The 13,407-nt window shown below is 36.4% G+C and overlaps 1 pseudogene; it reads left to right on the top strand.

The window, feature by feature from the left end:
• The first annotated feature begins 4,471 nt into the window (after positions 1-4,471).
• Positions 4,472-13,407, top strand: part of LOC136148008 (deoxyuridine 5'-triphosphate nucleotidohydrolase pseudogene) — a 69,834-nt pseudogene continuing 60,898 nt past the window's right edge.

Genomic DNA, 13,407 nt, shown 5'->3' with positions numbered 1-13,407 from the left:
TCTCACCCCTCCCAGCATTCCTAGGGAGAAGTAATCATGCAAGTAAAACAATGAAAATACCAATATAAAAATCTTAATTTAACTGATAGGAAGAACAAGAAAATATTCCATAAACTAAAATCACACCAACAAAACAGCTATGGAACTTTATCCCCCAGTATTCAGCATAGTAGCCTACTTAGGTTCAACTCCCAAAAAGATAAAGAGAAGTTTTACATAAACTCTAGCAGTGTGATTTTTATGAAACTTGCATTTGAAAGTTCATCATGTGGATAATTTAAAAAAAAAATCACTCTAAGTTTTTAATATGTCAATCTTTTAACCTGAGTATTTTACATTATCTCACTTGTTCTATATATGTTAAAGTATTTCACTGAAAACAGAAGTAAGATACACATAATTTTGTTGAAGTTTTAGCTTTAAAGTATAACTTTGTTTTCACTTGTTATTCTTAAGGGCTTACTTACTGCAAGTTTGGCTTCCCTGGTAGCTCGGACGGTAAAGCGTCTGCCTACAATGCAGGAGACCCGAGTTCGATCCCTGGGTCGGGAAGATACCCTGGAGGAGGAAATGGCAACCCACTACAGTACTCTTGCCTGGGAAGTCCCATGGACCGAGGGGTCTAGTAGGCTACAGTCCATGGGGTCGCAAAGAGCCGCACACGACTGAGCGACTTCACTTTACTGCAAGTTTACATGATTAATAAATAATATCAGGAATGAAGAAAAAATACTAACACAAAACATTTTATCTTAATTCCATGATCTTGCTCAGTTAATGTTTGACTCTTTGCAACCCCATGGACCGCAGTCCACCAGGCTCCTCTGTCCATGGGATTTCCCAGGCAAGAATAGTAGAGTGGGTGGCCACTTCCTCCTCTGGAATTATCTAAATTAACAAACTAACAAACTTGATAGGAGTTGTTATTTAACAATTATTTTCAAATGTTTTCTGTGGAGAACCATAGAGTTAAAAGGAAAAGTTGCCACAGACAGACAGGGTCTTTCAATATGTGTCATAATGTCTCTTCGATGACAGTTCATTTTTGTTTCAAATACAAGTGAACTTTCATTCTCTCTGTCTCTCTGTTAACTGACAAAATTTAAAATTTTGCCTCATCTCTTTGAAATAGCACATCAAATTTCTTCCTTGATTCTCTTAGAGGAATAATTTATCATCAAAACCGCATTTACTTTTAAAGAAGGCTAATTTTGAGAAGAGGACTCCATACATTGATATTAAAAATAAATATTCATCCCATAAAGTGAAAAGAAAATACACAGCTTTGTGAGTTCACACCTGTGAATTTGGTCACCTTAATGGTTTAGTGCATATGTTTAGCAAATAGCTGAAATATAATAAAATTCAAACATTGAATATCTGGAAAATACAAGTATAAAAACCTTTTATAATATGTATAAATAATTATTTGTGATTATTGATTTTGTCTTCACTCCCATTTCGAATGTTGGATTTCCTCATAATCCTTGTAACATTATTCTCATAAATAGCAATGTGCAACATGGTTATCAAACTTAAGTAGGTTGTGGTCAAACTCTGGATTCATTGACTACACACAAGGAAAAATACTAGAAAAAACATAGCAATGATAATAACAATAATAAATAAGGTGTGGACCTGACCATGAAGACAAAGCTTGCCTATACTCCATAAAAAGATACACAGACAGAAAGAAGTTAAACCAAACTCCTTTGCTTGAGAAAGGCATGGAGTCCCATGTTGCTGCTGTTCAGTCACTGAAACCTGTCTGACTCTGTGATCCCATGAACTGCAGCACACCAAGCTTCTCTGTCCTTCACTCTCACTGACTTCCCTGAAACTCAGGTCCAGTGAGTCAGTGATGTTATCCAACCATCTTATCCTCTGTAGCTCCCTTCTCCTCCTGCCCTCAATCTTTCCTAGCATCAGGGGCTTTTCAAATGAGTCAGTTCTTCACATCAGGTGGCAAAAATATTAGAGCCTCAGCTTCAGCATCAGTCCTTCCAATGAATATTCAAGATGGATGTCCTTTAGGATGCTGTCCAAGGGACTCTCAAGAGTCTTCTCCAACACCACAGTTAGTTAGAAAGCATCAATTCTTCAGCACTCAGCTTTCTTTATAGTCCAGCTCTCACATCCATACATTCATACTGGTAAAACCACAACTTTGACTAGACAGAATTTTGTTGGCAAAGCAATGTCTCTGCTTTTTAATATGCTGTCTAGGTTAGTCATAGCTTCTTCCAAGGAGCAAGCGTCTTTTAATTTCTTAGCTGAGGTCAAAATCCGCAGTGATTTTGGAGCCCAAGACAAGAAAATCTGTCACAGTTTCCACTTTTTCCCCATCTATTTGTGATGAAGTGAGGGGACTGGATGTCATGATCTCAGTTTTTTTAATGTTGATTTTAAGCCAGCTTTTTCACTCTCCTCTTTTTCCTTTATCAAGAGACTCTTGTTCCTTTGTGCTTTCTGCCATTAAAGGGATATCATCTGCATATATGAGGTTGTTGATATTTCTCCAGGCAATCTTGATTCCAGCTTATGATTTATCCAGCCTGACATTTTTGCATAATGTACTTGTATATAAGTTAAAAGAACAGGGTGACAATATACAACCTTGACGTTCTCTTTTTCCAATTTGGAACCAGTCTGTTGTTCTACGTCTAGTTCTAACTGTTGCTTCTTGACCTACATACAGATTTCTCAGGAGACAGGTAAGGTGCTCTGGCATTCCCATCTCTTTAAGAATTTTCCACAGTTTGTTGTGATACACACAGTTAAAGACTTTAGCATAGTCGATGAAGCAGAAGTAGATTTTTTTTTTTTTATTTCCTTACTTTTTCTATGATCCAGCATATGTTGGCAATTTGATCTCTGGTTCCTCTGCCTTTTCTAAATCCAGCTTGTACATTTGAAAGTTCTCTATTCACGTACTTCTGAAGCCTAGCTTGGAGGATATTGAGCATAATCTTGCTAGCATATGAAATGCATTCAATTGTACAGTAATTTGAATTCTTTGGCATTGCCTTTCTTTAGGACTGAAATGAAAACTGACCTTTTCCAGTCCAGTGGTCACTGCTGAATCTTCCAGATTTGCTGACATATTAAGTGTATCACTTTCACAGCATCATCTTTTAGGATTTGAAATTGTTAGCTGGAATTCCATACCTCCACTGGCTTTGTTTGTCATAATGCCTCTTAAGGACCACTTGACTTCACACTCTAGGATGTCTGGCTCTAGGTGAGTGGTCACACCATTGTGTTTATCCAGGTCTTTCAGAAAATTTTGTATAGTCCTTTTGTGTGTTCTTGCCACTTCTTGATATCTTCTGCTTCTGTTAGGTCCTTGCCGTTTCTCTCATTTATTGTGTCCATCTTTGCATGAAATGTCCCCCTGAATCTCTAATTTTCTTGAAGAGATCTCTAGTCTTTCCCATTCTATTGTTTTTCTCTATTTCTTTGCATTTTTCATTGAAGGGGGATTTCTTATCTCTCCTTGCTAGTCTCTGAGACTCTGCATTCAAGTGGGTATATCTTTCCCTTTCTCATTTGCCTTTCACTTCTCTTCTTTTCTCAGCTATTTGTAAGACCTTCTCAGACAACCACTTCATCTTCTTGCATTTCTTTTTCTTGGGGATGGTTTTGGTAATCACTTCTTATAGTTCCATAGACACCATGTTTTGTATAAATAAAATGTGATTTGGAAATATTTCACAATGTGACTCTTGTGGCTAGTATGTTTGGAAACACATTTCTCAGTCAAGCCACTTTCCAACAAGGTATCAGAGATAATTTCTAACGAGCTATCAGATATAATGATACTAAGTTATCAGAGTTAATGAATAAGCATGCACAGGGACTAGATTACCAGATTTAGGAAATATAAATACAGAACACTGGGTTACATTTGAATTTCAGACCAACAGGGAATTTTTTTTTTTAGTATGTGTCTCAAATATTACATGCATACATACAAAAAGATATTCATTATTTATATTAAACTTAAACGTAACAGCTCATTCTGAATTTTATCTGATAATCTTACATAAGAAATTAGTATACAGCATTATATATTCTTTTAAGCAAAATGCTTCCCCCTTAATATGACTTTTACTATACAGAGAACTATATCATTTTTTTAACTTTATCAATCCCTCATGATTCTTAAAACTAGCTACTACCTATAAATGTGTTCATATGTTTTAGCAATATGTAGTGCTAATTAATTTATAATTACTAGATCACTCATTCCAACTAATAACAATTTTTTTTTAAATGAAGTATACAAACCTCTGGAGGTACACAAGAAATTTATACAATTCCTTGGAATTGTGAATCTTAATCTCTCCTTAAAGAGTCTGAGAATATATCTTAGATGATTTTATGTATTATTTTTGTATGTACATATTATATTGATATAAAGTATGTTATATCACAGATGTGTATAAAATTACATTGTATAAAATGCAAAATGGTGGAAGTCTCCATTAAATGTCATTTATCACATCATTCAGGTCACGCATTCTACAGAGTTGCTGCCGTCAGTAGTCAAGTATATGACAAAGACTTGAAGAGAGTGGAAACAAGGGAAAAACAACCCGTCTTCATGGCAGATGAACTCATTGAAAGGGTAAGTAGTCAAGGACTACCTGTCAGCATTTTTACTAAGAGGTTCCTTGCACTTCAGTCCAAAGGACAGCTTCCAAGATAAGTTAAATGACAGCATAGTTTAAGACAGAATATCCATGCTATACTAGAGCCTTTAGTTTCAGAGCAACAAGCATATCACTGCACACTTCATTTAAGACAATACACTCCAAGGCATTCCTTAGAATCAGTCAAATTTGTTGTGTTTGAGACTGCATCACTCCTGATTATGTTGTGTGCTGCCTTCAAAGGACTTAAATGAGAAGTTATCCTGTATTAAACTTCAAGATCTTCACAGTCTCTCTCATTGTATGATATGTAAAATAAAAATATCTTTTTTTATCATTGTGACAGCAGTGGTGCTGGCATCACATGAAATCTAAACTAGTACTTTTTCTTCATAAGAATTCTAGAAGGTCACTTGAGAATAGTTCCTTTTTAACTGCATTATGTAAGGTTTTGCATATGGAAACAAGTTCTTAGAAATGTGTTACTAAACTTTTAGATCACAGTGAATTTCTCAGAGAAGCTGAAAATCAGAGCACACTAAAACGAATTCTACAGACATTAATATAAACTGGTCCAGAAAAAAAGAAAAAAAAAGATACAGTTTTAACTAAGACTGCTATGGAAAGTTTATGAGTATCTAAAAGAGAAGTGTTTTATGGGTGTAGTAGGAAGGAAAGAGAAATGTCACAGGCAAAGATTAAATCCATGATCTGTATGGTTTGAAATCCTGGGTTGCAAATCCGCAAGGTAAGAGAATTGGTGTTGAGGTCTGACTTTTCACAAACTTTAGGAGCACTCATTGTCATTGTACAAAGGATAAAGAAAGACACACCAAAAAAAGCTTACCTCAAAACCAGAACTACTTAGAACACTTTAAAATAGACTAAAGTTCAAGTTTTTGTAAAATTGTCAGGCGAGTGTATTCTCCTCGGTTCTGTATCGTCACAATAAAGATTTGGAGTGACAGACATTAAAGTCCTCAGCGTGTCACAGCTCTTGGGTCTTGGACAGACTGTGTTATAGCTCTTAGACAAATCAGTGTTACAGATCCATGTTACAGCTTTATTTTATTTAGATAATAGCAGGAAAATACATCCTCGAGGCATGTCAACCCAAAGACGCAAAGAGAAGAGCGCCCCAGCGCGCGGGGGAGAGAGAGAGAGAGAGACCCCCAGCCCTTTTGTTAGGGGAAGCACACTGATTGAAACCGCCCACCCTGGCCAGGCACCATAGTAACCATTTGCATGAGTTGTTCTATGACAGGAGATCCTGATAAGGAATATGGAACTAATAAGCCACCACCAACTGGAAGAGTTCGGGAAAGGTTGAAAGGAGACACCGCGTGTCCGTCCACTTCCCAGAAGCCCTCTCGCTAGCATCCATCTTGGCTGAGATGCGTGCGCCACCAGGAAAGACTCTGAATTAGAATGATTGGCTAAAGACCACCCAGAAACTAATCTCATCACCATAAAATCCGAGACTGTGAGCCAGGCGGCAGAGTAGTTCCCCTTGGTTCCCTTAACTACTGCTCTCCACCCGGGTGCCCTTTCCCAAAAAAATCTCTTGCTTTGTCAGCATGTGTCTCCTCAGACAACTCATTTCTGAGTGTTAGACTAGAGCCCAGTTTCGGGCCTGGGAAGGCGTCCCCCTTCCTGCAACACTTTGACTCCTCTTTTAATGTTTTTTGTTTGTTTGTTTGTTTCTCCCCCTGGGCCTGCCTTACGTAAATTGGGTTAGCCAGGAGTGTTGTTTGTTCTACCTGAGGTCCTCACTCCGGTCCTCAGACCTTTCTTTGTTCTATTTTCGTGGGCTTTTCCCTTCCTTGTCATTTAGCCACCGCCATTCTGGACTCCAGTTTCCTATTCTAACTACCTAACAAATGAATAGGCATTTTCCAGTAGGGATTGGAAAAAGTCTATTGAAATTAATGTCAAGAAATGAAGTGAAAAAGGAAAGTAAATGTCGCCAGGGGCTCCCAGTGACCACAGCTCTGTGGGTCACAGAGGAGCTTCTCCCAAGGGTGCAGCTCAGACTAGAGCAGGATTCAGCATAACAATAGGGATGGCTATGTGAACAAGAAATTTAAAAGGAAATCAGGAGAATGACAATTTTTAGGTGTGAAAGCACTATTAATGAAAACCAATTGTGAGTGAAAATAAGGAGAATAAGTCACCAAGCTCCATGAAATGCCATAGATGATAAGGAATATAAAAGAGATTTCCCTCCCATCCAACAATCATGAATACATAAGTAATCACAGTTACATTATTATGTGAGTGACAGTGAAATTTTCATCTCTTACCACATTTCTAGAGAACTGCTCTATTCTAGCCCTTTTGAAATCTTTGGGAATGACAAAATAAATGCGAGGAGTTTCCACCATCAAATTCTCAGTAATCACTTAATATTTGTAATTGCCTTTGGTTGAAGAGGATACCAGATTAGCTCTCAATCAATAAAGAAAACATGAACTAACGTTATCACTTCACATTAATTCAAATTCTGTCTCATTCCTTGACTGTTCAAATTGTTTCATTGTGCTTCTAGAATTAGTTAGGCAAAAATATTTAAATCTTGAATGCTTGGGACTTGGAATGTTCCAGATAAAAGACTTTATGGATTTTGGGTTTATTTTTCTGTTTTTTTTTTTGTATTTGCTATACTGTTTTATTTTTGTTTTATTTTGTTTACTGTTCTTTTTAAAATGTTTTTAATTGGAGGGAAATTGTTTTACAATGCTGTGTTGGTTTCTGCTGTACCATCATATAAATCATCCAAATTTTATATATATCAAATTGCCAATACCTGTTGGATCATTGAAAAACAGAGAATTCCAGGAAAAAAATGTCTACTTCTGCTTCACTGACTACACCAAAACCTTTCACTGTGTGGATCACAACAAACTGTGGAAAATTCTTAAAGAGATGGGAAAATCAGACCACCTGACCTGCCTCCTGAGAAATCTGTATGCAGGTCAAGAAGCAACAGTTAGAACTGGACATGGAACAACAGACTGGTTCCAAATTGGGAAAGGAGTATGTCAAGTCTGTATATTTTCACTGTGCTTATTTAACTTATATGCAGGGTACATCAGGCAAAATGCTGGGTTGGATGAAGCACAAGGTGGAATTGAGATTGCTGGGATAAATATCGATAACCTCAGATACACAGATGACACCACCCTTATGGCAGAAAGCAAAGAAGAACTGAAGAGCCTTTTGATGAAAGTGAAGGAGGAGAGTGAAAAACCTGGTTTAAAACTCAGCATTCAGAAAACTAAAATCATGGCATCTGGTCCCATCACTTCATGGCAAATAGATGAGGAAACAGTGGACACAGTGACAGAATTTATTTTCCTGGACTCCAAAATCATTGCAGATGGTGACTGCAGCTGTGAAATTAAAAGATGCTTGCTCCTTGAAAGAAAAGCTATGACCAACCTAGACAGCATATCAAAAAGCAGAGACATTACTTTGCCAACAAAGGTCAGTCTAGTCAAAGCTATGGTTTTTCCAGTGGTCATGTATGGATGTGAGAGTTGGACTATAAAGAAAGCTGAGCACTGAAGAATTGATGCTTTTGAACATGTTGTTGGAGAAGACTCTTGAGAGTCCCTTGGACTGCAAGGAGATCCAACCAGTAAATACTAAAGGAAATCAGTCCTGAATATTCATTGGAAGGACTGATGGTGAAGCTGAAACTCCAATTCTTTAGCCATCTGATAGAAGGAACTGACTCGTTGAAAAAGACCCTGTTGCTGGGAAAGATTGATGGGAGGAACAGATGGAGACAACATAGGATGAGATGATAAGCTCCATGTATTGGTGATGGACAGGAAAGCCTGGCGTCCTGCAGTCCATGGGGTCGCAAAGAGTCGGACAAGACTGAGCAACTGAACTGAACCAATACATATATTACCCGCTGTGCTCCCCAATCCCACACCTCTAGGTCGTCACGGAGTGCCAAGCTAGGCTCCTTGTCTTATATGGCAACTTCTCAACAGCTGTCTGTTTTACATATGGTAGTATACACATACGTCGAAAACACTTTCTCCATTCATCCCACTCTTTCCTTTCCCTACTGTGTACACAAGTCCATTCCCTACATCTGTGTCTCCGTTCCTCCCTTGCAAACAGGTTCATCAGCACCATTTTGCCAGATTCCATAGTAATAGTAGTGTTAGTCACTCAGTCATGTCTGACTCTTTAAGACCCCAAGGACTGTAACCTGCCAGGCTCCTCTGTCCATGGAATTCTCCCAGCAAGAATACTGGAGTGGATTGCCAATTCCTTCTCCACTCTCCATTTCTCCCCTGCAAATAGGTTTATCAGTACCATTTTTTTCTAGATTACATATACATAGGTTAATATTCTGTATTTGTTTTTCTCTTTCTACCTTACTTCACTTGGTCTAACAGGCTTTAGTTTCATCCACCTCACTAGAACTGACTCAGATTTGTTCTTTGGCCACGTAGTATTACATTGTATATATGTACCACATCTTCTTTGTAAATAGTGCTGCTAGGAACACTGGTTTCATGTGTCTCTTTTTCTTAAACAAATTCTATGTCAATTTATCTTAAATAAGTTGATATCCTCATTTGTTTACTATAGATTTTTTTTGTGGTTGTATGTATATCAATGCTCATTTATGGAAAATAAATAATGTTAACTGGGGCTTTTGCTGCATGGAAACTTAACTATGAAGGTACAGTAAATGACACCACTTGTGGGTTTGATAACAGCCCCAGGAGGTCTGGGAACTTCCACTTGTGGACTCGCTTATGGTCATGGTCTGGGGAAAGATTTTTCTATGTAGACTGATATTATGTGATTTTACAAATAGTTTTAGATATCTGGAATTTTGGAGGTTTTTTAAATTAATGTGCTGGTCATTACCTGGGATTTTAGAAACATTATGAAACAGATTTTTTAAAGTAGGACTAGATTTGCAAACATATTTTTGTTGATGTAGCCGGTCTTGTGTACATAGAAGGAAGCAAGGGGTTGCAGAAGGGAAGCTTTGGAGAGTAATTAAAGAAAACACACTTTCTTGTTCAAGCCATCATTCCTCTGATTTAAGCAATAATAGAGTCAACTTTGCTCATCCACCTCCCTTACCCCACATTTGGTCAGATTGCCATAGATTACAAGTCTTCATGACTCTAATCACTCTTCACATATTCTTCCTCAATCCTAGTCTTATGAAAACCTTTCAAAAATCTGATTATACAACACTATACATTTCATACCTCAGTGGTTTATCATCACCATAAATATAAAAATCAAATTACTAAGCTCTTTATGCTATAATCTCAGCCTTTCTAGCCTCATGTACCATTGGAGTGTATACTTCTGCCATAACAAATGACCTGCTGTTTCCTAGCAAGTCTATGCCTTCATGGAATTCTCTTACATCTTCTCTTGTTCCACCTCTCTCTGAAATTATTTTGAAATCCTTCAGCACACACACACATACACGCACCTTTCTTTCCTTGTGTGTTGAAGAACATGATTCATGCCTCTATAACAGCATTAACACACCCAAATTGGAACTATTTATTTGATTTTTTTTTTCCCACTAACAAAGTTAAAATGTCCAACTCTTTACAATCACAAAGACTGTAGCCCCTGTCAATGGAATTCTCCAGGCAAGAATACTGGAGTGGCTAGCCATTCCCTTCTCCAGATTTTTTTCAACTGAACCCAGGGACTGAATTCAGGTCTCCTGCATTGCAGGCAGATTCTTTACCATCTAAGTCACCAAGGAAGCCCTCCCCACTAACAAATGTATTTTCAATAAGAAGCATTCTTGGCAACATCACTTGTCCTTGGAGTTTGCCAGTTACTCAGTACAAGTTTGATGGATGGATGAATAATGATGTCTCTAAGACAACATAAAAATCAAGGAGACCTACCCATTATTTCTTACATTATTTGAAGTTTCATCAATTAAGCAAAAGACACAGCATTACAAAAACTATAAGATAAACTTATGAGATTTATTAACTTACTGCTTTTCAAAAGTCAGCCACTTACATTAGTAATCATTGCTGAAGTTCAAAAGCTAAACCTTTTCACTTTAAACTCTCGTGAAGTTGCTCAGTCATGTCCAGCTCGTTTTGATCCCATGGATTATAGCCTATCAGGCTCCTCTGTCCATGAAAATTTCCAGGCAAGAGTACTGGAGTGGGTTGCCATTTCCTTCTCTAGGGGATCGTCTCAACCCAGGGATTGAACCCAGGTTTCCTGCATTGCAGGCAGATGCTTTACTGTCTGAGACACCAGGGAAGCCCTTAAATTAAATTAGAACCCTTAAATTAAATTAGAACCATGATTGGGCAAAAGTAAAAGACTGCTTCAGGAGAAGTTAAGAACTCAAAAACATTTCCTCACCATGTGTATATTCTGATTTATTTGCCTAACTTTTGCTAATTTATAAATGTGAATCTCTAATTATGTGGTTTAAGGACAAAATGTGTTAATGAACATTTAACCATGTAATTCAAAGAGGAAAGTGAAAGTGAAAGTCACTCAGTCATGTCTGACTCTTTGCAGCCTCATAAACTATACAGTCCAAGGAATTCTCCAGGCCAGAATACTGGAGTGGATTCCCTTCTCCAGGGGATCTTCCCAACCCAGCAATCGAACCCAGGTCTCCAGCATTGAATGCTGTCAAATAATGAAAATAATTTGAAAAGTATTCATATTTCATCTTAGTGAAAGCTAAGAATTGATTTTATGCTTAATATCTCAAATTTTCATGAAGGAAAGATGTCCATGAAGGAAAGATCATGAAAAATTATCTTTAAAATCTATTTCTATTTAACTTCTAGAAATGTATGCATTTTCAAGCAAGGGCAGAGAACATAGATCTAAATAACTTCAGTTATAAATATGTCACTAGTATTTTACCTTCACATATGTTCATCATAAGTAGACATTTTTTTAATATGATTATCTGTAGTATTACCACTGTTTATTTAAACTAATTTTTACAATTAAAAAAAACAAAAACAAAAAACTTGGTAACCCTGACACTATGATGAAAGATTAAAGAACTCAAACTCTGTTGATGATAAAGCATATAATCATTTTTAAATGTCTAAGAATTTGTTAAAGATTAGTTACAGTTTTTCCATTCTGATTTATAATTCAACACTATAAATGAAGTTCTTGATCACTTGGATAAACAGATTGCAGTAATAGAAGAGGAAGTCTGTTTCAGGAAAGATCTAATGTAGTAGATTTGCACTTACAGATGGTTCAACTGACTTACTGACAGATGGTTCAGCTTTATGATGGCAAGACAACTACACACATTCAGTAGAAACCTCACTTTTAGAGTTTGAAATTTTGATCTTTTCTTGGACTGGTGATATGTAGTTCTATATCTAATGATGCTGGGCAGTTCAGCTCCTAGTGAACCACAGGATCATGAGGCTAAACAACTGATACACTTATAATAATTCGAGATTGAGTCAACAGTTCTGTTCTTTTTTTTTTTTTAACTTTCAGCATGGTTTTTAATTAACTACATGTGATATTAAACACTTTTTTTATAAATCAGGCTTTGTAATACATGATTTGCTCCACTGATGTAAATATTCTGAGCATGTTTAAAGTAGGTTAGGCTAAGTTGTGATGCTTCATAGATTAGGTGTATTCAATGCCATTTTGAATTAAAATGTTTTCAACTTACAATGGGTTTATTGGGATGTAACCTCACTATAAATTTAGTAAGATGCATACATCTAAGTACAATAATTTATTGCATACTATTTGTAATACTATTAATTTGAACAATCAATACACCAGAGACATGAACTAACATAATGTGATTAAGCATGCAAAAAAACTCACACCTTTGAAATCTCACAACTTGAAGTTTCATATGTAGGGGACTTGATGTATTCTCTATAGAGGAAAATGATAAATATTTTTTTTCAGGATTAAAAGGTCTAAATAAAATAGGGTATAGAAAAAAACTGCATTTCAAGTGTGTTTTCTTTTAAAATCTTGATATGTTAAACAAAACGTATCTTAAAGTATGCACCATTCTGTCCTACAATATATTCCTCCTTACATACACATACTCATGAAATACCTGCTTAACAAGTATTTATTGGGTGTCCACTCTGCCAGACTTTATACAAGAAGGTAGCGTTATTTTCATTCCATTAGAGATATGTCCCCTGCATTAAGAGTGCTTGTCGGCCATATCCCTTAATTACCCACAATAATTTATACTTCTCAAATCTATTTTTAATGGAGGGGGAAAAAAAAAAAAACTAGTACTAAAAATCCTGACAACTTAACATGCTAAATGGAAATCTTAGAAATAATATAATGGAAAGAAATCATTGCATCGGAAAGCAATATGTCTTAAAATAATAAAAGACAGAAACTTATAAAATTGCCTTTATTATTGAAATGGGGTATTAGCTTAAGGAAATAAATCAAGTAATCAAAAATATATAAGGCACAATTTGTTGGACATTAAAGAAATAGGATTTATGTTCCCCAAATTAAATATGATAAACTCAATATAAGCATTCCAGTCAGGGCTGCACAGAACCTAGATATACAAAGGAGAGTTTCCTTATTTGATGCAACTGATGAAAATACCCTAGATCACAATGTTCCAAACTCTCTTCCATGATATTCTAAGGTTGGGCAGGATTAGAGCTGTTTGGCTACTGGGCCAGTTTTTAATATGTCTTATTTGAAGTAACATATCTCAATTTTCAAT

This window comes from Muntiacus reevesi, chromosome 16 (genome assembly GCF_963930625.1).
Source record: "Muntiacus reevesi chromosome 16, mMunRee1.1, whole genome shotgun sequence".
Taxonomy (NCBI): domain Eukaryota; kingdom Metazoa; phylum Chordata; class Mammalia; order Artiodactyla; family Cervidae; genus Muntiacus; species Muntiacus reevesi.
This window is presented reverse-complemented; position numbering and strand designations above follow the sequence as displayed.